This window comes from Oryctolagus cuniculus, chromosome 13 (assembly GCF_051225735.1).
Source record: "Oryctolagus cuniculus isolate XC-2025 breed Fujian yellow rabbit chromosome 13, ASM5122573v1, whole genome shotgun sequence".
NCBI lineage: Eukaryota > Metazoa > Chordata > Mammalia > Lagomorpha > Leporidae > Oryctolagus > Oryctolagus cuniculus.
Window position 1 is genome coordinate 114,740,813 of NC_142879.1, and position 24,490 is coordinate 114,765,302.

General features: G+C 42.6%; 2 pseudogenes; both read left to right on the top strand.

Annotated features, from left to right (window-relative positions):
* The first annotated feature begins 3,540 nt into the window (after positions 1-3,540).
* On the top strand, positions 3,541-5,478 carry LOC100341493 (la-related protein 4B pseudogene; annotated as a pseudogene).
* A 5,566-nt stretch (positions 5,479-11,044) lies between these two features.
* LOC100349898 (NIF3-like protein 1 pseudogene) lies at positions 11,045-24,241 on the top strand (annotated as a pseudogene).
* The last annotated feature ends 249 nt before the right edge of the window (positions 24,242-24,490 follow it).

A 24,490-nucleotide genomic window follows, 5' to 3' on the forward strand; every position in this document is an offset into this window, starting at 1 on the left:
GAGTTACACAGAGAAAAAAAGAGAGAGAAAGAGAGAGAGAGAAAGAGCAAGAGATCTTCTTTCTGCTGTTTCATGCCTCAAATGGCCACAATGCTCTGGCTGGAACCAGGAGTCAGGAGTTTCTTTCAGATCCCTCACATGGGTACAGGGGCCCAAGCAAGTGGACCATCCTCCACTGTATTTCTGGGCATATTAGCAGGGAGATGAATTGCAATTAGGGCAGCTAGGTCTTGAACCAGCACCCATAAGGGATGATGGTGTCACAGGCAGTTTCTTTACCCACTATGCTACAATGCTGGCCCCCTAGCTGTAGATTTAAAATGCATGTAACAATAAAAAATAATGCTAAATGACAATTTTTCTAATGACTGTTGAGATGACATTAAATTGGAAATATTCTGTTTCCCATTTAGCAGATAGACTGGATTAAGAGACAAGGAGATGGGACAGGCACTATGGTATAGGAAGCTAATCCTCCTCCTGTGGTACTCATATGGGCACTGGTTGGTCTCCTGGTTGCTCCACTTCTAATCCAGCTCCATGATAATGGCCTGTAAAAGCAGTGGAAGATGGCTCAGGTGCATGGGCCCCTGCACTCACATGGGAAACCCAGAAGAGATCCTGGCTCCTGGCTTGGGATTGGCCCAGCTCTGGCCATTGTGGCCATTTGCGTAATGGACCAGATTATGGAAGAGGCCCCTCTCTCTTCTCTCTGTCTAAAACTCTGCCTCTCAAATAAGTAAATAATAATAGTAACAGATAGAAGGAAAATGATAACTGATGATTGGAAACCCCAGAGAAGAGAGAAGTGAGTCCTCACCACAAAAGAAATCAGGCTAAGACCATCATATTGCAGCAATTCAGGAATCTGAGCCTGTCTGGAACTGCTTCTTATTTGTGACAGTGAACACGACGGAGATAGAGGTGAAAGAGCTGCGCCTGCTGAACTCCAGGTTTTGTATTTCCACTGTTCAATCTGAATAGTGCTGGTCACTGTTTCATCATCCTCTCCACCTTAACACAAACAGACATAAATCCCATTTATTATTTGCTACATAAGCAACACCATATACTTTAGCTCTTCCAATGTTCAGTCATTTTGTGGAGTAACCTAAGGTTCATATAAGAGAATAGTTCACTCATGGTCATAGTTGATACATCAGAATTAATTCATGTTTCGCTGCCACATAATGAGTTAGGAGATGCATTTGAAACTGATAAGGAAATAGTTTTGTATTCTTAAGTTCAAAAATTTATAATCATGTATAATTTCCCACTTTACTCAGACATCTACAGGTTATTTCATAGCATAGCTGTGACACTCCCATATATTGAAATTACTGACTGTTCAGATTGTGTACCTATCCCAGTAATTGTGTGGGAAAGACATGTGGAAGGCCAGCACAGGGAAATACTTGAGGGTAATCCCAACCATGGTTTAAATTTTCTATCCATAGAGCCACTCCCTTGGTACAGTTATGACCTTCTCTCCTAGACGTTGGTACAGATGGCCTTGGCTGAGCAAAGATGTCCATATTTTAGGAGTCACATTCAAGGATATGATTATGGATGTCACCAATGAAGTTCAGGCCCTGCTTGAGACATCTGAGGGAAAGCTGTAGAGGATGTGATTCTGAAGAACATCTGCTTCATGAGTACTAAGACATATGGATTCTAATTCAACAAAGACTTTTTAGGAAAAAAATGTAGCATTCACTTATCTAACATTTTAACCCTCAGGTATTCACCTGTGGTAGTGAAAATACATAATATAAAACATTTTCCCAAATCTGCCAGTAGGTAAGGAGACAAGACCAGAGAGTCCTGGATTATATAAAGCAAAAGGTCATAAATGAGATTAAAATAAAATCAGAGAGATGTTTTTCAGATGCAGAATAGGATTACAAATTGGGAGACAGATTCAGTTTAAAGTGAACCACGGTTCTTCTGAGGTGGAGCAGGACTGAGGCTTTTATAATAAGGAAAGGGAGGGGATGTCCAGCTTTGCATTCTTTGAATATATACAGGGTAGGGTGAGTGCACTGGTTTGAATTGATGCAGGGACTAGCATGTGATTCAATAAGTTAAGCTGCGCTTCCGACATTGGCATCTTATACTGGAGTGCAGCTTTGAGTCCTGGCAACTCCTCTTCCAATCTAGATTCTTGCTAGTTTGTCTGAGATAGCAGTGGATAATGGCCCAAGCATTTCTGTCAACCATATGGAATACCTGGATGAAGCTCCTGACTCCTGTCTTTCATCTAACTCAGTCCTGATTGTGGTGGGCATTGTGTAGTAAGCCAACAGATGAGTGATTTCTGCTGCTTGTCTTTATCAATCTCTCTGATTCCCAAATAAAAATTAATTTAAAAATGAAGGAGTGGCCATTTGACATAGTGGTGTGACCACTGCTTGGGATGCCTGCATCCCATGTCAGAGAGCCTGGGCAAAGTCCCAGCTCTGCTTCTGACTCCAGCTTCATGTTGGTGTGCATTCTGAGAGACGGTGATGAAGGTTAAAGGAGTTGAGTCTGTGCCACCCTTGTAGAGACCCAGATTGTGTTTCAGGTTGCTGGTTTGGGCTTGGTTCTGCCCCAGTTGTGGCATAAAGTTGGGGAGTGAACCAACAGATTTGAGATACACCCCATCTCTACTTTTCAAGTACAAAAATAAAATAATTATTTTTAAAGAGCAACAGGGTTTTCAAAACCTTTAAAATAGAAAGATCAAGCTGTTTACAAATTATCACAAATATATTCACAAAAAATGTATTGTGAATATTATTCTATTTTTTGTGCAGTCTCCACACATGTAGATGCTTAGAAGGGGACAAGTTTAACAACTTCGGCCTAATAGCAATTGGGTAAGGTTTAGCCTTTATAGTATTTGATGCTGTCCCTGCTTTACTAACATGGTATGGATATTGACATCTTTTTAAGAGTATTGACATCATTTTAAGAGTAGTTAATTTTGAAATTATTTCAAACTTACAGAAATACCATGAGTGAGTCCCATTCATTGAGAATGCCCAGTTATTATACTTTTAGCACTTTTGCCTCTGACCCACCTCAAGCTGGGCCCCTCCAGTGTTCCTTTCTGAGAAAATGTGGGCCCTGTGTTCTCATCAGAAGCACTATGGTTCAACGCTGGGCTCTGCTCAGTCTCCCATCCACTCTATGATGGGTTCTATCAACTTGGTACTTAGTGAATTTCTGCCAGATTGATTCACACTCAACCTTTTAAGGATGTATTAGGTGTGTTCTCATGTGAAGGGAAGGAGTGTTGGGGATCCAGAGTCTCGAGGTTGAGACATTTTCGGTCCCAAAGAGGAAGAATCCGCTTTTGCCACTGCACCGGCCCATGCCAGCCCTTCCTCCCTACATCCAGTCTGGCCTCGCAGCGCCACCTCTTCCTCTCCCTGCATGTTGCGGGGTCACCAGGCACCTGGACTGTGGCAAGGAGCCCGCCGGAGGTCGGTCGGGCAGGGCAGGTGGCACGGGCAGCATCCTGAAGTTTACATTAAACTTCTCCGAGTGGAACCCATGACTTCTGATGAGAACGCTAAAGTTGTGGCTGAACTGCAGGCACAGCGAGGCCAAGAGGGCAAGGACAGCTCTCATCTGATGAATGGTCCTGTATCTCAAACCACTTCTCAAATTCCATCCCAGCTTTGAGTCAGGTACCAACAACTAAGGTTTCAGAGCTAAACCCTAATGCGAAAGTGTGGGGGACTCATGTTACACTTGGAAGCAAGTAGTGCAGCTGTCGGTTTGAGTGCTACATGGGAGGAGACAGCTGGCCATGGTGCAGACTGCAGCCCGCAGGGATTGGATGTCAATGGTGATGGTGACAAAAGTCATGAGAATGCAGCATTACCAGATTTACCTGAGTCAAATCAGACACGAACGCTTTGGCTCTGGATCATGCAGAATACGAATCTCTACCTGAAAATAGTGAAACAGGAGGAAATGAATCTCAACCAGAAAGCCAGGAAGACTCTCAAGAAGTACTTAAAAAAATTGGAATTCTGTTTATCTAGGGAGACTCTTTCTAGTGCCGTGTATCTTACCTCACAGATGGACAGTGAGCAGTATGCTCTAATTACAATGGTAGCTACCCTTGACTATATCAAGAAACTCAGTACTAGTGTGGATTCGATTGTTGACGAGCTAAGATCTTTACCTTTAGTCCAGGTGGGTGAGAAGGGAGAAAAAGTAAGGCCAAATCAAAATCGTTGCATAGTAATATTGTGAGAAATATCTGAATCTACCCCTGGGGAAGAAGTAGAACCACTATTCAAAGGAAATAATTTACTGAAATTTATTAACTGTCAATTTGCCCATAATGATAATTGATTTATTACATTTGAAGCAGAAGCTGATGCACAACAGGCTTACAAATACCTGTGAAAAGTCAAAACTTTTCAAGGAAAACCAATTAAGGTGCAGCTAAAAGAAAGGCAATAGCTATAAACCCATTTTTGCCAAAGAATGCATTTAGGTCTCTCGACATGAACCTTTATACACAGCAGTGTTACACATCATTTATTTACCTCCAGGATACAGTCCCCAACAAGTTTCCTCTGTACAGCCTGACTGCCCCCAGACATTGTCAACAATGCATAGCTATTTCGATCCACCCTTGGTAACTCTATTTCCAAATACTGGATTTATACATGTGTTCATGTCTCCAACCTTCAAGCCTGCAGCCTCTCCTCTGACTTCACTCAGACAGTATCCTCCCAGAAGCAGGAAAAATTCCTTTGGCTATAGGAAGAAAAGGGAGGAGAAGTTTACAAGCAGCCAAACTCAGTCTCCAACGCGACCAAAGCCTCCATCACAAACTTTGAACTGGGGCTGTCCAACTTCCCCCCATTACCTGGAGCTGCAGGCAATTTGATGACAGGACTTGTTTGAAAACAGGCCATCTAGCTCGGTAATAGGATTACCAAAGGAAAGGCGCCTCCATGCAGATGCAAGTAGGAATGCTATTCCTGTAGTGGTCCCCAGAGAGCCCTCACTGCTGGCTTCTTGTGCTGTATCAGCAACATATGAATGATCCCCTCCCCACTGGCCCATTTACCTGAGGATCCCAAGGTGGTAGAAAAGCAGAAGTAAACCCACAGTGTGGACACTCTCCCTGTCCTTACTACAACTGTGTGTAAATCGGTGCAGGTGAATGGAGCTGCCAAAGAATTGCGAAAGCCCAGTTACATGGAGATTTGTCAGAGAACGAGTAAAGAGCCACCTTCTTCCCCACTGCAACCCCCAAAAGAACAAAAGTTAAACCCCCGCAGTTGTAGGAAGGAGGAAGAGAAGCTCACTGCATCTATGGAGAAACAGAGGGAGCCCCCTGCCCTCAAGTCCACTCCCAGAGTCTCCAAAGACAAGGGAAGGCAGCCTGGGCACTGGCTCTCACCCCCAGCTGTTGGAAAGTGTCTTCACAGAGGACAGGACACTCCCCCCAAGTCTCCTCAGTGAAAATCCTATGTCTGGGAGTGGTTGAATAGAGCTGTATTAGCCACAAGTGAAACACTTCCCACTCAGTATGAGAATGAGCCACTGGTTAGGCACTTGCAGTGTCTGTGAGCCCCATGGAATGCCTGCAAGTTATTTTTTCTTCTGTGAGTCAGATTCTCCCCCTCTAAAAAAAATTGTTTTTCAGGATTTAATTAAATAAACCTTATTTTTGGTTGGTGCTTAACTGGAGGTGATGTGTAAGTCTGATTTTTTCAGATAGAAAATGCATTTATCCCAACAGATTCATGTTTTTTATTAAGCCTCTGTGTGGTTCTGAATGCAAGCTATATATAGTAAATTTTTCTAAATTAAGGGAACTATGCTGCTTTATTTTTTAAAATAATATTGATCTACAAGTGCATATCTCAGATGCTCCAGCAGATGGCAACCTTGGCCTCAAGCTGGAAGGGGGTTGGCAGTGTCAGGTCGCTAACACACTGGCATAGGAGCTGTGCTTTCATCTAAACTGTTAACAAGTGAGTCCAGCATTTAAAAATACATATAAATGTACATATAGACCTTTTTGGATCCAGCGGGCAGAAAGAACCTGCAGAGCGCACCCTAGAGAAACCTGAAAGCTTTGAGCTTTGACATTCTGCCAGCAAGTACCCAGCTTCTCCCCTCAATTGCAAGTGGCTATTAACTAAAATCAATTCAAAACATGTGAATAGAACCTAAATGAAAATATACTTTTTTGGCCACTGACATGTTGCCAGTATGTTGTATCATGATATGGTTTTGATCCCTGTGAGCTGGCTGCTTTGGCCTAGTGCACCTGTTCCATGCACATTTCTGTCCATGTTCCCCCACCCTCAGGCACTCTCTCAGAAGAGTCCTCATCTTAACTCCACGGGGATGTCTTCCTGAACCTCTGCATCAGCACATGGATTTAAGTTATGAATGGTGAGAGAATGGTGTTTGTGGTTTTATTCCCCTCTTTGGCTGGTGGAGGACAAAAATTGCTGCTCTTTTTACCTCCAAGATGAGGGTCTCATTGATTCACTTCTAGAAGTGTTGTACTTCTGAAGAACAATATAAATTATTTTGTTTTAAAATGCCTAAAAGTATTCTCTTTCATTTATTTGACAGATAGAGGTATACAGTGAGAGAGAGACAGAGAGAAACATCTTCCTTCCATTGGTTCACCCACCAAATGGCCACCATGACCAGAGCTATGCCGATCTGAAGCCAGGAGCCAGGTGCTTCCTCCTGGTCTCCCATGCAGGTGCAGGGGCCCTAGCACTTGGGCCATCCTTCACTGCCTTCCTGCACCACAGCAGAGAGCAGGACTGGAAGAGGAGCAACCGGGACTAGAACCCGGTGCCCATATGGGGTGCCATTGCTGCAGGTGGAGGATTAACCAAGTGAGCCATGGTGCTGGCCCCCAACATTTTTCTTTAATTATTCTAAGCAACAGACATTAAAATATTTCCTGCTACAAGTAACCATACAGTTTATTCCATGAAATGTTATTTAACAAGATTGAGGTTTTTTTTTAAAATTATTTCCATCCAATATTTAAAGGCTTAAATTGCATTTAAACTTGAAAATAACTTTGCCTTAACTTTTGTATAAGACAGCTTAGAGTTCATGGAGACACCCCAGGTTGGCATGAGTGGATCAGAATTACTCAGTTACTGTGTGGATATTTTGTTGCTAGTTTTACCGAGTAAGCATACCATAATATAAGAACTAGCAGTAGTTTTTGTAATGTACCTTAAGGATCTTAAACAGTTGATCTTTTTTCTGATTGTTTAAAAATCCTGTAAATGCAAATAGTTGATACTGTATTAAATATGTGCACTTTGGGAGTGTGCTTTGCTTGTACAGTTGTAAATAATCAGAACATATTAATAAAGGTTCCCTACAGAGAAAATCTGATAAAAATCACTGATATATTATAAATGTTGATGTTGAGCTGGATGTAGATATACTTAATGCTGTGGTTTGAATATTATTTTAATTTGTTGAGTTTTTCTCCCCCTCTCATACTGGTGTGTTGAACTGATTTTGTCTCTTTGCTGCAAAAGGGAAATGGAAGGTTTTATTAAAAGCTGTGAGATGTTTTTATACTCTCTTTCAAAATATGGAAATGCATATTAGTCATATTTAATGTGAAAGAGTTCTGAAGTACAATGTAGTGAGCAGAAACTGGTAGGATCTTTAAGTCAAAATGGAAAATGATCTACTAATTCAAATCATATATTACTAAGTGTGATTTACCCTACCAGAGAAAACCTGCCTGGTGTCTCTCACTGTTTCCTTCAGAGAAGTAGTCATTATTCAAAGATGTAGAAATACACATATTGCTAATAAGTTTCAAATGCCTGATTAAGGAATGAGAGAATTAATTTCTTTGTAGCTGTCAGATCGCTGGACCGAAAATCCAGAAATAATTGACCTCTTCAAACCAAATCAAGAGATGCTGTAAACACTCAAAGGGCAAGCTTTGAGATCTGGGGCCCTTTGTGTCACTTCTTAGGAGCAGGTGCCAGGGTGTGCTCAGCCATCCCCGTCCCCACACACCAGTGGGCTTGTAATAGTAAGTCCTTTCTCAAACATGTGGTATTTGCAGCATGATGTGTGTGTGTGATTAGAGCCAACTGTGGTTGGTTGGTTGCAAACTAAAAGGCTAGAGCTGAAGAGCAGCATGCAGGAGAGCAGTGGGCACGTGGAGTGGTGTCAGCACAGAAAAGGGGCTGTTCTGGTGGGTTCTGCTGCCATCTGGACAAGGTCAGTGCACTGTAATTACCGCTTAGCCAGTGACCATCTGTTGCATCCAGAGCCAAAACCTTGCTCAGATGTGATTTTTATAGTAAAGGTTATATGCCAAATAACTTTTTAAAAAAATATTTATTTATTCAAAAGTCAGACTAACACAGAGAGAGGAGAGGCAGAGAGAGAGAGGTCTTCCATCTGATGGTTCACTCCCCAATTGGCTGTAACAGCCGGAGCTGTGCCAGTCGGAAGCCAAGAGCCAGGAGCTTCTTCTGTGTCTCACTTGTGGGTGCAGGGGTCCAAGGACTTGGGCCATCTTCTACTGCTTTCCCTGGCCATAGCAGAGAGCTGAATCACAAATGGAGCAGCCAGGTCTTGAAGTGGTGCACATAAGTGATGCTGGCACTTCAGGCCAGGGTGTTAATCCACTGCCTGATATTAAAATAGTGCACTCAGAGAATTTCATCATGACAGCCTCCATTTTGGACTACACCTTCAGCACTGTAAGTTTCTACAGTACCACCAGCAGTGTGGGCCATTAAGGATTCTTGCTGGGAGAGATAAGAGGAAACTTTCAGCATCAGTGATCCATGCAATAGCAAGACAGAATTTCTGCAAATAATTTAAATCCATAACCATCAGCTTTGTTCAAAACTTTGTTTTCCATAACTGTGAAAGTGAAATTAAGGGAGAGATTTGAGACAGAATTCTTAAAGATACGTGAAAGAAGGTTACTGAGTGGTACATAAAAATTGGCAAACCCACAGCAGCAGGTTTTATATAAGGAACAGATCACCCATAAACAGCTCACTCACACCATCAGAGTACCCAATCTTGTCTTCCTTCTCATCAGCTTCACCTCCACTATCAGCAATTTTATTCCTGCTTTAGAATTTAGTCTCTCTTTAGTTCAATTTGAAGGTATAATCAGAGGATATCACTACTCCCAATCTAGGTAATACTAGCAAGCAAAAACACAGTGTCTTCAGTGTCAAACACCGTTCAGTATTATGCCAAACTTATTAATGAACATGATACAGGAATTTTTACAATGATGAAATAATAAAAATCATTAGAGCAATTTATCAGGTTTATAGTACACACAAAAATTAAGTGTTGTCAGTCTGTTAAATGTAGAGCACAGTGTGCAAATTGTTGAATATTGTCAGGGAGAAGTAAGAAAATTAAGACAAATCATGCTGGGTAAAAGTATATGGGAACAAGATTTCAGCAGGCAATGTTAAGCAGAGAAGCACCAAATAGAAGTATGGAATCATTGTATATTCAATGGATGCCCTAGTCTGGGTTCACAGCTGGGAGGTAGAAATACACTTGGAGATGCAGAGGTCCCTGATCCTCTTCATGATGACTTTTATCCAATCAAGACAGTATTCTTAGTCATTCTCACATGGAAACAAGTGTCTTTTTGCCTTTATCTCAGCTGTGGGCTCTTTCAATTATGCTTCCGCCAGTGCTGGACTTAAGTATCCTGCAAGTGGAGCAGATTTTCTTCCCCAGCAGAGCAGCTTGAGACAACAGTGGGGAATCAGATGTCAATGATAGTGAAAATGTAATTGACCCTACAGAGCCCTCTAGTGGTGAATAGTCACATTCACATGATTCATGACCCATTATTATATCCCAATGAGGACCCCAGCAACACTCAGACCTCCCAGAGTCAATTAAACCAAAGATGCTCTCCAGTTAGCACACCTTCTCTCACTTGTTATTGAGAGAGGCACTTGAGGACTTAATCTAGGAGAGCTTCCTTGTCAGATGCTTTGACCCCCAAGAGGAGAGTTCTTGCACACAGGAATCATAAGCCTCTATCCCTGGTCCATGTCCTTGGATGCAATGTGCAAAAATCATGACACAGAAAAATTAACAGGAAGAAAAAGAAAAAAAGAAAGAAAAATAATGAAGAAAACAAAAAGAAATAAATTGGAAGAAGAAAAAAGAAAGAAGAAAAAGAGAAAAAAGAGAAAGGAAGGAAGAATGAAAGAAAGAAGAAAGAAAAAGGGAGAAAAGGACAGGCAGGAAGGCAGGCAGGCAGGTAGGAAGGCAGGCAGGCAGGTAGGAAGGCAGGAAGGCAGGTAGGCAGACAGGAAGGAAGGCAGGCAGGAAGGCAGGCAGGCAGGCAGGAAGGAAGGCAGGCAGGCAGGCAGGAAGGCAGGCAGGCAGGAAGGCAGGAAGGCAGGAAGGAAGGCAGGCAGGCAGGAAGGAAGGCAGGCAGGCAGGCAGGAAGGCAGGCAGGCAGGAAGGAAGGCAGGTAGGCAGGCAGGAAGGCAGGCAGGCAGGAAGGAAGGCAGGTAGGCAGGCAGGCAGGTAGGCAGGCAGGAAGGAAGGCAGGCAGGAAGGAAGGCAGGTAGGCAGGAAGGCAGGTAGGCAGGCAGGAAGGAAGGCAGGTGCTGGGTCTTAGTCCACCCAAAGGAGGATGGACTGGGTCCAAAGAAAGGTAAGTGTGCCGCTCGCCCGTTCCCCAGCCTCCCGATCCCGGAGACAGTAAGACGCAGTGGTGAGTCAAGTCAAGCAAGCAAGAACTCCATTTATTGGCACATGGCAAAGCCTTTTAAAGCACAAGACCACATGATTACTGGGGCAGGGCATAAGGGCCAACCAATTACTTAAAAGGTCATTTTACAGGGCAACTTTTTACAGGACCAGCCATATGTCTGTATACATCATCAGTTGTCACCTCCCCTGATGCTGCGCGGCCAATCAGCTTTGGTGGTAAATGACTTTGGGCACCATCTTTGAATTGCCACATGTGCCTAATTTCCCTTCAGCCACCATCTTTGAATTACCTCCTGTGCCTAATTTCCCCACAGGCAGGAAGGAAGGAAGGCAGGTAGGCAGGCAGGCAGGAAGGAAGGCAGGCAGGCAGGAAGGCAGGCAGGGAAGGCAGGCAGGGAAGGCAGGCAGGGAAGGCAGGCAGGAAGGCAGGCAGGCAGGCAGGCAGGTGGGCAGGCGGGCAGGAGGGCAGGAGGGCAGGAGGGAAGGAGGGAAGGAGGGAAGGAAGAAAAAATTGTGTTGTGATGCGACTCATGGGTTTACCATAAATTTAGATAAAGTGGGGGCCGGTGCATGCCACAGTCATTAAGCCTCTGCCTGTGGCTCTGCTATCCCATACAGGTGCCAGTTCATGTCTTGGCTGCTCCATTTCCAATCCAGCTCTGTGCTAATGACCTGGAAAAGCAGTGGATGGTGGCCCAAGTGCTTGGACCCCTGCACCCATGTGGGAGACCCAGAAAAATCTCCTGGCTCCTGGCTTTGGATTGGCCCAGCTCTGACCATTGTGGCCATTGGGGAGTGAACCAGCAAAGGGAAGACCTCTCTGTCTCTCTCCTGACTTTCTGTCAAATAAGTAAATATTTAAAAAAAAAGATAAAGTGAAATTTTTTCTATATAAGTTCTGTTCTATAAAGTAAATCAGAAATTAGAGACTAAGCATCATTGGTTTTCCAATGTTCTATAAAACAAAAATTTACCTCTTGTAGATTCATGCAGTAAAATTTACTTTTTCAAAGAGGGACAATTTTAACAAGAGCCTTCAAAGAACTTTCTATGATGAGCCAAATTCACTATTGTCAGAAAATAATTAGTGAATTTTAGGAAGGCCTATTAGAATAAATCAGATATGCCTTCTATTCACATGACTTTGTGAGATTGAGAGTGTTTTGTTTCAACCTTTTTTTTTTTTTGACAGGCAGAGTTAGAGAGAGAGAGACAGAGAGAAGCATCTTCCTTCCATTGGTTAACCCCCAAATGGCTGCTATAGCTGGCGTTGCTCTGATCCAAACCAGGAGCCAAGTGCTTCCTCCTGGTCTCCCATGCAGGTGCAGGGCCCAAGCACTTGGGCCATCCTCCACTGCCTTCCCAGGCCACAGCAGAAAGCTGGACTGGAAGAGGAGCAACTGGGACAGAACCAGTGCCCCAACCAGGACTAGAACCCAGAGTGCCAGCTCCACAGGTGGAGGATTAGCTTAGTGAGCTGTGGCGCTGGCCTGTTTCAACCTTTTTCTACTAGGCTGATGAATATTGTCACTTGAAATGTTTTCATTTAAAACTAAATTCTAATTACCAATAATCAATCATTCAAATTAGTACATGATAATACACATTATTTTTCTTTTAGTACATCATAGTGACAAAACTGCAGTAGTACCACATTTATAGCCTGTTCTGGAGTCCTTATTAAAATATTTATTTTTTTCTTGAATCTGTTCTGCTTTCTTAGTTTTTTTTTTTTTAATTATTGATTTACTTATCTGAAAGTCAGACTTTTCAGGAGAGAGGGAGAAGGAGAGAGAGGGAGTCAGGGAGAGTATAAAGTACTGTTTGAACATTACTTTTACAGTTAATTCTCATAGTACAACACTTTAAGGACAGAGGTCCTACATGGGGAGCAAGTGCACAATGACTCCTGTTGTTGATTTAACAATTGACATTCTCATTTATGATGTCAGTAATCACCTGAGGCTCTTGTTATGAGCTGCCAAGGCTATGGAAGTCTCTTGAGTTCACAAACTCTGACCTTATTTAGACAAGGCCATAATCAAAGTGGAAGTTCTCTCTTCCCTTCAGAGAAAGGTACCTCCTTCTTTGATGGCCTGTTATTTCCACCGGGTTCTCACTCACAGAGATTTTTCATTTAGGTCATTTTTTTTCCACAGTGTCTTGGCTTTCCATGCCTGAGAAACTCTCATGGGCTTTTTAGCCAGATCTGAATGTCTTAAGGGCTGATTCTGAGGCCAGAGTGCTGTTTAGGGCATTGGTGATTCTATGAGTCTGCTGTGTATCCTACTTCCCATGTTGGATCATTCTCTGCTTTTTAATTCTATCAATTATTATTAGCAGGCACGGATCTTTTTTATATAAGCCCTTTGACACTTAATCCTATAATCAATTATAAACTTAAACTGATCACTTTAATTAGCAAAATGGCATTGGTAAATGTCAACTTAATAGGATTTGGAGTCCCATGACCTATGGCAAGAGAACAAGTTTTTCAAATGCTGTTTAATTAAAAGCATATCCATGGGGTCTTGTATATTTTTTCTTATTTAATCTTTGAAGTACACCTCTACTTATGGATTGAATTCTTAATTCCATGTGAGGAGAAATGTAGGTCAAAGTTTTAGTAATACAACAAAATTGCCTTGCAAAATATAAATGGCAAGAATTTGCATTCATGTGTACTTCTTTTCAAAGCTCAGAATCCTAAACATGTACATCTTTAGGGGTACATATCAGATGCAATTTTTTTTTTTACAGGCAGAGTGGACAGTGAGAGAGACAGAGAGAAAAGTCTTCCTTTTCCATTGGTTCACCCCCTAATGGCCACTGCAGCTGGCGTGCTATGGCTGGCGCACCACACTGATCCAAAGCCAGGAGCTCGGTGCTTCTCCTGGTCTCCCATGTGGGTGCAGGGCCCAAGCACTTGGGCCATCCTCCATTGCACTCCTGGGCCACAGCGGAGAGCTGGATGGGAAGAGGAGCAACCGGGACAGAATCCGTTGCCCCAACCGGGACTAGAACCCGGTGTGCCGGCGCCACAGGTGGAGGATTAGCCTATTGAGCTATGGTGGCACCCAGATGCAAATTTTATCTGGAATATCACCTTCTAGATTATTCACACTATTGTTCTATATGACTCATTTGTAGTACTGCAAGGGGATTCCCCCTCTATTGGACCCACTTCCAATAACACCAGCCTCTTATTCATATTTTCCAGTTCACTGTAGATATTCATTTAATCATACATTGAAAAAGACTCTAAATTCTCATTCACCATGTCTTCTGGTTAAGGATGTAAACTTGGTAACTCCAAACATTTGCAGATCCTGTGGCTGCATCTGACAGAGCATATGACTAGTGTATTTATATTGGTCTAATTAAACTCATCTTTACAAAATCACTTAATATGTGTATCTGTCTATATCTAAAAGTTACACAATTTTTTGTCCATGAATACTTCATATCATCATGCATAGATTGAATATTTTCACATATTCACATCACCATTGTTGCTCCCCCTCTTCGTGGAGGAACGACACAGGACCCTGCGCTGTTCTTTCGTCTGCTCGGCCCTCCCCGGGTTGGCTACTGTCCCTTCCACCTCCGTGGAAGGGCAGTTCCCCCTGGCCACATTCCCCACTTCCGCAGGGGAGCGGCACACCGCCGGCCGGCTCTCTCGGGGGCTGCACAGGTGTTCCTTCAGCTAGATGTTCCCCTTAGATGTTCCTGGTGCATGCCGTCTCTCTCCTCCTTTATAGTCCTCCTCCACCAATCCTAACTCGGCTGCCCACACGCCGAGTACGTTGCTCTCCAATCAGGAGCAAGTCCTACAGTTTATTGGCTGAACTGGAGGCAGCTGTGTAGAAGCTGTTTTCTTCTCTCCCAGCGCCATATTGTGGGAGAGCAGATGCATAGAATAAGTCTTAATTCCAGTAACTTAGTCTAGTCCGAGTTGCTCCCCACAACCATTCCCTGTTCATGTGGAATGGATAATATGACATAATGTCTCTACTGATGTCATAAGATTTATACATAGGGGCTGGCACTGTGGCATAGTGGGTAAACCCACTGCCTGCAGTGCCAGCATCCCATATGGGAACCAGTTCAAGTCCTGGCTACTCCACTTCCAATTCATTTCAATAATAATTTTATTTTGCACATTGGAATCGAAGGGTGAACCCAACCACCACTCTCTCCATTCATCTTCTCTTCCAGTTATGATCATAAGGACATCTATATATTTCCAAGATCAAAGAAAATTAATTTTTCTCCAGTAAGGTGATTAGTTAATTATTCTTCAGCTTATTTTCAGTTTTCTCTTATTTTTAATTCAACCTTCTGCAAACTTTTTGAAGTATGCTTCTTATGTTGGTTGCTAAATAATATGAGCCTGGCACTGTGGCATAGTGGGTAAAGCCACTGCCTGCAGTGCTGGAATCCCATATAGATGCTGGTTCAAGTCCTGCCTGCTTCACTTCCCACTCAGCTTTCTGCTATGGCCTTGGAAAGCAGTGGAAGATGTCCCTAGTCCTTGAGACCCTGCAATCACGTGGGAGGCCCAGGAGAAGCTCTGGATCCTGGTTTCAGATTTTCTCAGCTCTGGCTGTTCGTAGCCATTTGGGCAGTGAACAAGTGGATGGAAGACTTCTCTCTCCCTCCCTCTCCTTCTGCTTCTCTGTAAATCTGCCTTTCAAATAAAAAAAATATTAAAAAAATCCTTCCCTATTCTCATTAGAGAACAGACATGAACTAAATTAAAAAAAAAATGGGGCAGGTACTGTGGCACAACTGGTAAGCCTGTTGCTGGCAGTGCTGGCATCCATATGGGCACCGGTTCAAGTCCCAGCTTGAACTTCCAATTCAGCTCTCTCTATGGCCTAGGAAAGCAATAGAAGATGGCCCAAGACCTTGAGCTCCTGCACCTGCTTGGGAAACCTGGAAGAAGCTCCTGGCTCCTGGCTTCAAATCAGTGCAGCTCCAGCTGCTGCAGCCAGATGGGGAGTGAACTAGCCTGTAGAAGACCCCTCTCTCTCTGCCACTCCTTCTTTCTCTGTGTAACTCTGACTTTCATATAAATAAATAAATCTTTAAAAAATTTTAAAAATAAAAACTCAATAGTCTCATGGCTTTCTAAAGTTCTGTGCATTTTCCTTCTCTTTTTCAAAATTAATATGATATCCTCCAGAAGCTAGTGTTCTGTTTTGTTTTAAAGATTTATTTATTTAATAGGCAGTATTACAGAGAGAGGGGAAGAGACAAGGAGGGGGGGAATAGAGAGAGAGGGAGAGAGAGAGAGAGAGAATATTCCATCCATTGGTTCACTCACCAATGGCTGCTATGTCCAGGGCTGGGTCAAGCTGAAGCCAGAAGTCAGGATCTTCATCCAATTCTCCACATGAGTACACACTCTCAAGTACTTAGGGCATCTTTTGTTGCTTTTCCAGGCATATTAATAAGGAGTTATCAGAAGTAAAGCAAGCCAAGCCGGCGCCGCGGCTCACTAGGCTAATCCTCTGCCTAGCGGCGCCGGCACACCGGGTTCTAGTCCTGGTTGGGGCGCCGGATTCTGTCCCGGTTGCCCCTCTTCCAAGCCAGCTCTCTGCTGTGGCCAGGGAGTGCAGTGGAGGATGGCCCAGGTGCCTGCACCCCATGGGAGACCAGGAAAAGCACCTGGCTCCTGGCTCCTGCCATCGGATGAGCGCGGTGCACCGGCTGCAGCATTCCGGCCGCGGTGGCCATTGGAGGGTGAACCAATGGCAAAGGAAGACCTTTCTCTCTGTCTCTCTCTCACTGTCCACTCTGCCTGTCAAAAAAAAAAGAAGTAAAGCAAGCCAGGACTAGAATCAGTGCCCAAATATGATGCCAGCACTCCAGGCAGCAGTTTAACCTGCTAAGCCACATGCTGGCTCTCCATTTTCCTTCTCTCTTTCCTAAAGAGGAGAAAATATGTATTGATCTATTTTCAGTCTTAGTCTATTTTGTGTTGTTACAAAACCAGTGTACAATGTGTAATTTATAAAGAAAAAGTGTATCTTACAGTCATATGAGAAGTCCATGATCAAGAGGCCCCATCAGGAGAGGGCCATATTCCTGTAACTTAACTTGGCAGAAGTCATTACATGGTGAGAGAGAATGTAAGAGATAAAACTTATCACCTCAAGGTCCTTTCAAAATTGGTGTCAATCTATTCCTGAGGGTTGAAACTATTGTCTTGGGGATTTTTTTTAAGATTTTGTTTATTTGAGAGGTAGAGCTACAGACAGAGAGAGGGAAAGACAGAGAGAAAGGTCTTCCATCTGATGGTTCACTCCTCAAATGGCGACAATGGCTGGAGCTTGGCCAGTCTGAACCTAGGAGCTAGGAGCTTCCTCCAGGTCTCCTATATCAAGGTAGGGGTCAAAGCACTTGGGTCATTCTCCACTGCTTTCTCAGGTGGCAGAGAGCTAGATTGGAAGAGGATCAGCCAGGACATGAACTGGTAACATATGGGATGCTAGCACCACAGGCAGAGGCTCAGCCCTCAGTGCCACAGCACCAGTCCCAGGTATTATTAGGTTTTCAATACATCATCTGGGATGATACATGTTAAAGTCAGACCATTTTTAAAATTATATTGCATTTTTATTACTATTCCAATTTATTTGGCCTACAAGTAGAATTTTTTATTGTAGTTATTCTATTTCACAGCTATTGAAATTAAATGTCACTTTTTAATTTTTTTAATTTAAGGTAAACAGATTTCATGTATTTCATATATACAGATTTAGGAACATAGTGATACTTCCCACCTTATCCTCTCTCCCACCCACACATCCCCTCTCATCCTTTCTCTCTAATTCCCTGTCTTATTTTTCCTTAAAGATCTATTCATTTTTTATTTGAAAGGCAAAGTTACAAAGACAAAGGAAGAGACAGAGAGAGATCTTCCATCCACTGGTTTACTCCCCACATGGCTGCGATGGCTGGAGATGGGCTGGTCCAAAGCCAGGAGCCAGGAGCTTCTTCCCAGTTTCCCACGTGGTTGCAGGGGCCCAAGCCCCTGAGTGATCTGATCTTTTCCAGGCACATTAGCAGGGAGCTGGATTGGAAGTGGAGCCTCTGGGACTGAAACTGGGCACAGTTCTCCCCACTACACCACAGTGTCAGCCCTACTTCTCTTACTTTCTACACTGATCTACTTTCAGTGGACTTTTTACTCTTAAGATTCACCCTATACTAAGTAAAGAGTACAGCACTGTTGTTCAGAAGTAGAGACAAGGGCTGTAAACAATCATAAACTCTCAAAATATCAATTTCACTCCTATACATTCCATTTTTTGCTGCTCTATTAGTTACCACAGATCAAGGAGAACATAGGAATTTGTCTATTTGGGATTGGCTTATTTCAATAAATTTAATGGTTTTCAATTGTATTCATTGTGTTGTAAAACAAAGGATTTCATTATATTTTATAGCTGAGTAGTTGTTTATTTTATATACATATATATGTATGTACATATATATATATGTATCACATTTTTTTATCCAGTCATCAGTTGATGGACATCTAGGTTGAATCCATATCTTAGCTATTGTTAATTGAGCTGCAATGAACATGAGGATACAGATAGCTCTTTCATATGCCTATTTCTTTTTTTAAGATTTAATTTATTTGAAATACAGTTACAGAGAGAGGTAGAGACAGAGAGAGAGGTCTTCTACCCACTGGTTCATTCCCCAGATGACTGCAATGGCCAGAGCGGTACTGATCTGAAGCCAGAAGCCAGGAGCTTCCTTCAGGTCTCCCATGTGGTGCAGGGGCCCAAGAACTTGGGCCATCTTCCACTGCTATCCCAGGCTACAGCAGAGAGCTGGATCAGAAGAGGAGCAGGCAAGACTAGAACTGGTGCTCATATGGGATGCCAGCATTTCAGGCCAGGGCATTAACCTACCGCACCACAGTGCTGGCCCCTCATGTGCCTATTTCATTTCACTTAGATTAATTCCCAGGATTAAGATTGCTGAGTCATATGGTATATCTACATTCAAGTTTCTGAGGTGTCTCCATACATCTTCCACAATAGCTGTGCTAGTTTATTTTCCCACCAATAGTGGATTAAGATGCCTTTTCCCCACATTCTGGCCAGCATTTGTTGATTGTTGATTTCTGTTTGAGAGCCACTCTGACAGGGGTGAGGTCAAACCTCATTGTGATTGTGATTTGCATTTCTCTGGTGACTAGTGATAGTGAGCATTTTTCACTTGCCTGTGGTTTTTAAAATTTTCTCTTTTGATAAGTGCCTGTAGAGCAGCTCACATTGGTTGCCCAGAGAACCAGCTATATCCTGTGCCTTCTTAGGCAGTCACAGAGTTTCCACAGTCTCAGCACACAGGGCTCCCACTGTCAAGGGTTGCAGAGGATTTGCTCCACCTTGCTAGACTGTCTCATTCACAGAGAGGCAGACATTCCCAGAGCCTCGACAGTTTGAGCACTGGAGCCTGTGACATGTTGAGAGATTGGGGGGACCTCAGTAGTATGTGGGTGCACAGACTCTAGTCAATTTGCCCAGCCAGACTCAAAGTCAGTGGGAAACATGGAGTTTTCCTTCTGTTAGAATCTCTGGATCTCACACATGCACAATAGCCACCAACCAAATGCTTCCTTCTCCCCACCAGTTGCAAGTTGCATGTATTCAAGCTGCTGCCACTGGTACTGGTAGTAGATGGCATCTTGTCTCAGCCAGGTGCTGAGCACGTGCACAAGAACTTCTGCATCTTCTGTTTCTGTCCAAAATGGTGTCCACCTTCTCTCAACTGATACTGGGCACCATTGCTTAGTGAATGTAGTGAGAGAAACATGCCCCCTTGTTTTTTTACTGGGTCAGTGGGTACACTTTCCCCCTCAGAGCTCCAGGCCAGGCTCACGTCAAAGTCTCCCTCTGTCTGTATCACCAGTGGTATGGGTTGCTGCAGTCTGATCTCACCTCACTCTCCAAAGCTGGTGCTTTCTCCTTTGGCTGCTGGCATCATGTTGTGTCTGTGTTCATGCTGCATGTCTGCATCTTCCACACAGATCCATGGCGTTCTCTCCTGTAGAATTTCCACCACAGTTTTCTCTAACTCTTCCCCAATAATGTACTTCCAACATTTTTTGAAACTAGTTACCACTAGTATATGCGCTTCCCTATTCCACCATCTTGGAATCCTCCAACATGCATGCTTTTTATGGAATTTTAGGTATATAAAATCTGGAGATACTCTATTGAAACATGCTAACATGGCATCCCAAGGGGATACCTGTATTAAGAGGAACATAGTTAATATCATTGATTTATTTTTCCATTGTTCAGTAGTTAGTGACACATGATCTTTCTTTGAAATTCTGTAATTAATTTGGGTAATAATTCTTAAAATTATATTATCTTTACTAACTTAAATTTTTTAAAAAATCAGTAGCAAATGAATGTCTTCATGAAACTAAGTTGTGTTTAATCTTTACCAATTAATAAATTGTGAGTGTCCTTTCAAGAATGTCTTTCCAGCCTGTAATCATGGGTAAAAGACTATTCTTGCAGAGGAAGGTTTATTGTTTTTGTTCTTCCAGCTTATATATCTGTTATTCTGTATACATTTCTATCATAATCTTGTTTTGCACAGTAGAATGTAGGTACAATCCTGACCAGTTCTCTCACTACCACCTTCTTTCATTTTCTCTTCCAGGTATAGATCTATTGACTTCTACATGTCTAGATGTTTCTAAGACCAGAGAAATTAATATATCTCAGTAACTTGCTTACTTCATCATTCCTCAGCTCATTTTACATTGTGCTTTAGGACCTTTATGAAAATTTGTTAATTAAAATGGAAAGGCAAACACAACATTCATCATTAGAGAATGCACATGAACAAGATAAAGTTGGCATGGTTATAAGACAATAGAGCCATGTAAGCTGACAGCAAATTAGTATCTTGTCTTTCTCCCATCCATGCACTAACCAGGCCTGACCCATCTTAGTTTCCAAGATCAGATGAGATTGGGGGTGGGAGGTTCAGGGTTGTATGGCTTTAGACAGTCTCTTGTCTTTCTGATGCTATAGCAAAAAGACATATTTGTTACATTTCAAATTAAAAATTAAGAGGAAATTTGCTAAATACCTATGAGATGTATTCTGAAACAGAACCTTTATGAGTCATAAAGATGATGTTGTGCATAGTGTTTTAGTTCAAGGCTGGAAATAAACACTCAATATGCTGCAGAGCCAAGAATTACCTAGTGTTAAAACATAAACAGGGGTCAGTGCCATGGCTTAGTTGGTTAATCCTCCACCTGTGGTGCCAGTATCTCATATGGGCACTAGAACCCATATGGGTTCTAGTCCTGGTTTCTTCTCTTCCAGTCCAGCTTTCTGCTGTGGCCCAGGAAGGCAGTGGAGGGTGGCCCAAGTGCTTGGGCCCCTGCACCTGCATGGGAGACCAGGAGGAATCAGCTGGCTCCTGGTTTCAGATCAGCACAGTGCTGTCCATAGCTGCCGCTTGGGGGCTTAACCAACAAACAGAAGGAAGACCTCTCTCTCACTGTCTAACTCTACTTGTCAAATTAAAAAAAAAAGCATAAACCGGTTATTTAGGTTATTTTGGAATTGCTAAAACAGTATGATCTTTGAGAGCTTTTTGGAGCCTGTACTTATATATAGATAAGACCAGGAATGTGTGGAGGACAGAATCTATTGTGTGGCCTTAAATAATTCTCCATTCATTTCTCTCAGTCTATTAATGTAGGTTGCACAGACACTTTTTAATGTTATATTTTCAGGCAAATCATTCTATTATACATTTGAATTTTAACCTACTCAAATTAGTCTTAATCGAAGCCCTGAAACCCTTACCAGTAACATAAATTATAGTCAGAGCCAAAGGCTATTCTCTAATCATTGCATTGATTGAACCTTTTGTCATGTCTAAAAAATATTTTTATCTTCAAGAGAAAGGGAGCTAGGAAGAATGAGACATATAGGTAGAGAGAACACTTTTTTGCATTAATTCATTCCTCAACACCCACAGCAGCCAGACCTTGGCCAAGACTGAATACAAGAGCCAGAAATGTTGTCCCAGTCTCTCAGAGGTGTGATAGAAGCCTAGTTAATTGATTCTGGAAGTCATATCCAGGCACTCTAAAGTAGAACTAGGGTATCTTAATAGGCATCATAGGCTGGTGCTGTGGCTCACTAGGCTAATCCTCAGCCTGCGGCACCAATACTCTAGGTTCTAGTCCTGGTTGGGGTGCCAGTTCTGTCCCGGTTGCTCCTCTTCCAGTCCAGCTCTCTGCTGTGGCCTGGGAAGGCAGTGGATGATGGCTCAAGTGCTTGGGCCCCTGTACCCACATGGGAGACCAGGAGGAAGCACCTAGCTCCTGGCTTCAGATTGGCACAGTGCGACAGCCGTAGTGGCCATTTGGGGGTGAACCAATGGGAGGAAGACCTTTCTCTCTGTCTCTCTCTCTCTCACTGTCTAACTCTGCCTGTCAAAAAAAAAATAGGCATCATAACGACTACAATAAATGCATAATGCCCATTTAAATGTTTTTCTTTGTCATATTTGAGAGTACTATACATGATTTTCCCCTGGTAATTCCTCTCTGTTTCTATCATAACTCTACTGTTGGTTTCTTGTATTTTCCTTCTGAAGCCATCTGCATTCACCTTAACATTACCCACCTAGGTATTCCCTCTAATCTCCCATTCATCCCAATCTCTGATTCTGCCTGACTGATTTTGCCATCTGTAATCAGACACTTCTCTTTCCAGTATGAATGTCTTCCATGACCTTTAGACTATAGTTCCTTCTCCATCTTGAATGCTTCTTTGTAGCTGTTCAAATAATACCTCACATTTGATGAATCTCAAATGAAACCTGCAGCATTCATTCTTCTTTTTTATTTGTATATGGTATTAGTACAGGCCAGCCATGTCTTAAATCAACATAATGGGATTTTTGTTGGACTCCTCATTTTCTATCAGGTCTAATTTCAGATCTTTCTGTTTCTTTGCCTTTAAACTTGTAAACTCATTTTTTTCATTACTTGATTTTATTTTTAAACTAGGTGGACAGAAAGCAATCCTTCTTAATAAAGTTGACAATTAGCTTCACTCAGAACATTTTTAGCAATGCACGTTAAAAATTCATCTTACAAACTGTTCTGCAATCCAAATATACAACAACTTGAAAAATGATGTTTAGAAAACAAAAGCCAATGTAAAAAGACATATTAAAGGCTATGGAGATGTACCTGGACTCAAATTGAGTTTTGTCCAAAAATTGCTGTATGTTGTCATCTTGCTTACGCCTGGTCCCCATGACAGTCTGGTTTGTGTAATCTCTGAACTGCAATTCTTCCTGTTCCTTCATGGGTCTGAAGACTCTCATTTCCTCCTTGAATGACTTTGCATCCCTGTCTTCTGCCGAGAGTTGGGACAATGTTGGATTGCTGGTGGAACCAAGCCCACCACAAACTATAAATACACTCTTCCTGACCAATGACTTGACTGATGGAGGAGGCTCTGCATAAGAAGGCAGATCTCATCTTTTCCTGCCTTCCACCTATCTTCCTACACATAAAGCATATTACCTGGATGTCCTGAAAGGAGCGCCCAGTGTTCTGGGCTTTGGAGAACAGAGTTGGCATCTACTCTCTTCACACAGCCTATGATGCTGCACCCCAGGGATTGAAAAACTGGTTTTCCAAAGGGCTTGGAGCCTGCACATCCAGGCATATATATCCTTCCAAAGCTCATGGCTATCCTATAGAGGGAACCACTGAGTGCAATTCAACATTAAGCATACCCAAGATATGGACAAAGTTGTGTCTGCAGTGAGAGAAGTTGAAGGTGCTCCTGTCACTTCTTTTTCTGCTAGGATTGATGAGGAGAAAAACAAGGATCAGCCTGAATTGTACTGAGAAGTCTTTGATACAGGTGGTGGCTCAGCTTTCTCAAAACAGATAACTTTACCAGAGAACTGAAATTGTGTCACTGCAGAAGCCTTTGCTCTGCATACTGGAATAGGTCGATCATGCACCCTGGATGAATCTGTTGCCCTGGCAACCATGATTGAGTGAATCAAAAGACACCTCAAACTAACTCATATTAGCTCTTGGGGTAGGAAGGACCTTAGCATCGTGAGTCAAAGCTGTGGCTCTGTGTGCTGGTTCTGGGAGCAGCATCCTGCAGGATGTGGAAGCAGACCTGTACTTCATGGGTGGGATGTCCCATTATGATGGTCTGGATGCTACTTCCTAAGGAATAAATGCCATCCTCTGTGAACACAGTAACACTGAATGAGGCTTTCTTTCTGACCTTTGTGATATTCTGGGTGCCCACTTGGAGAATAAGATTAATATTATCTTGTCAGAGACAGACAGAGATCTTCTTTGTGTGGTATAAGGCATACAGAAACATCAAGATGATACAACCTACAGATTGCATCTCCACTCATATGGATATGTAACATGAGTCAGTGGAGTTGATGTATCATTCTGGAAGAGTATCTTAAGATGTATGAGGATGCTTCAAAAAGTTCATGGAAATGTTTATTTTGAGAAAACTGCATAGATTAAAAAATTCACAAAATAAACAAATTTTACCTCCATTTTCTGCAAACCTTTTGAACTGCCCTTATATTATCTTTTCTAGTTTATCTGGTTCAACAAATGTTTTCTAGTTCATAAGGAAATAACTGAACTACCATAATGAAGAGCAAATAT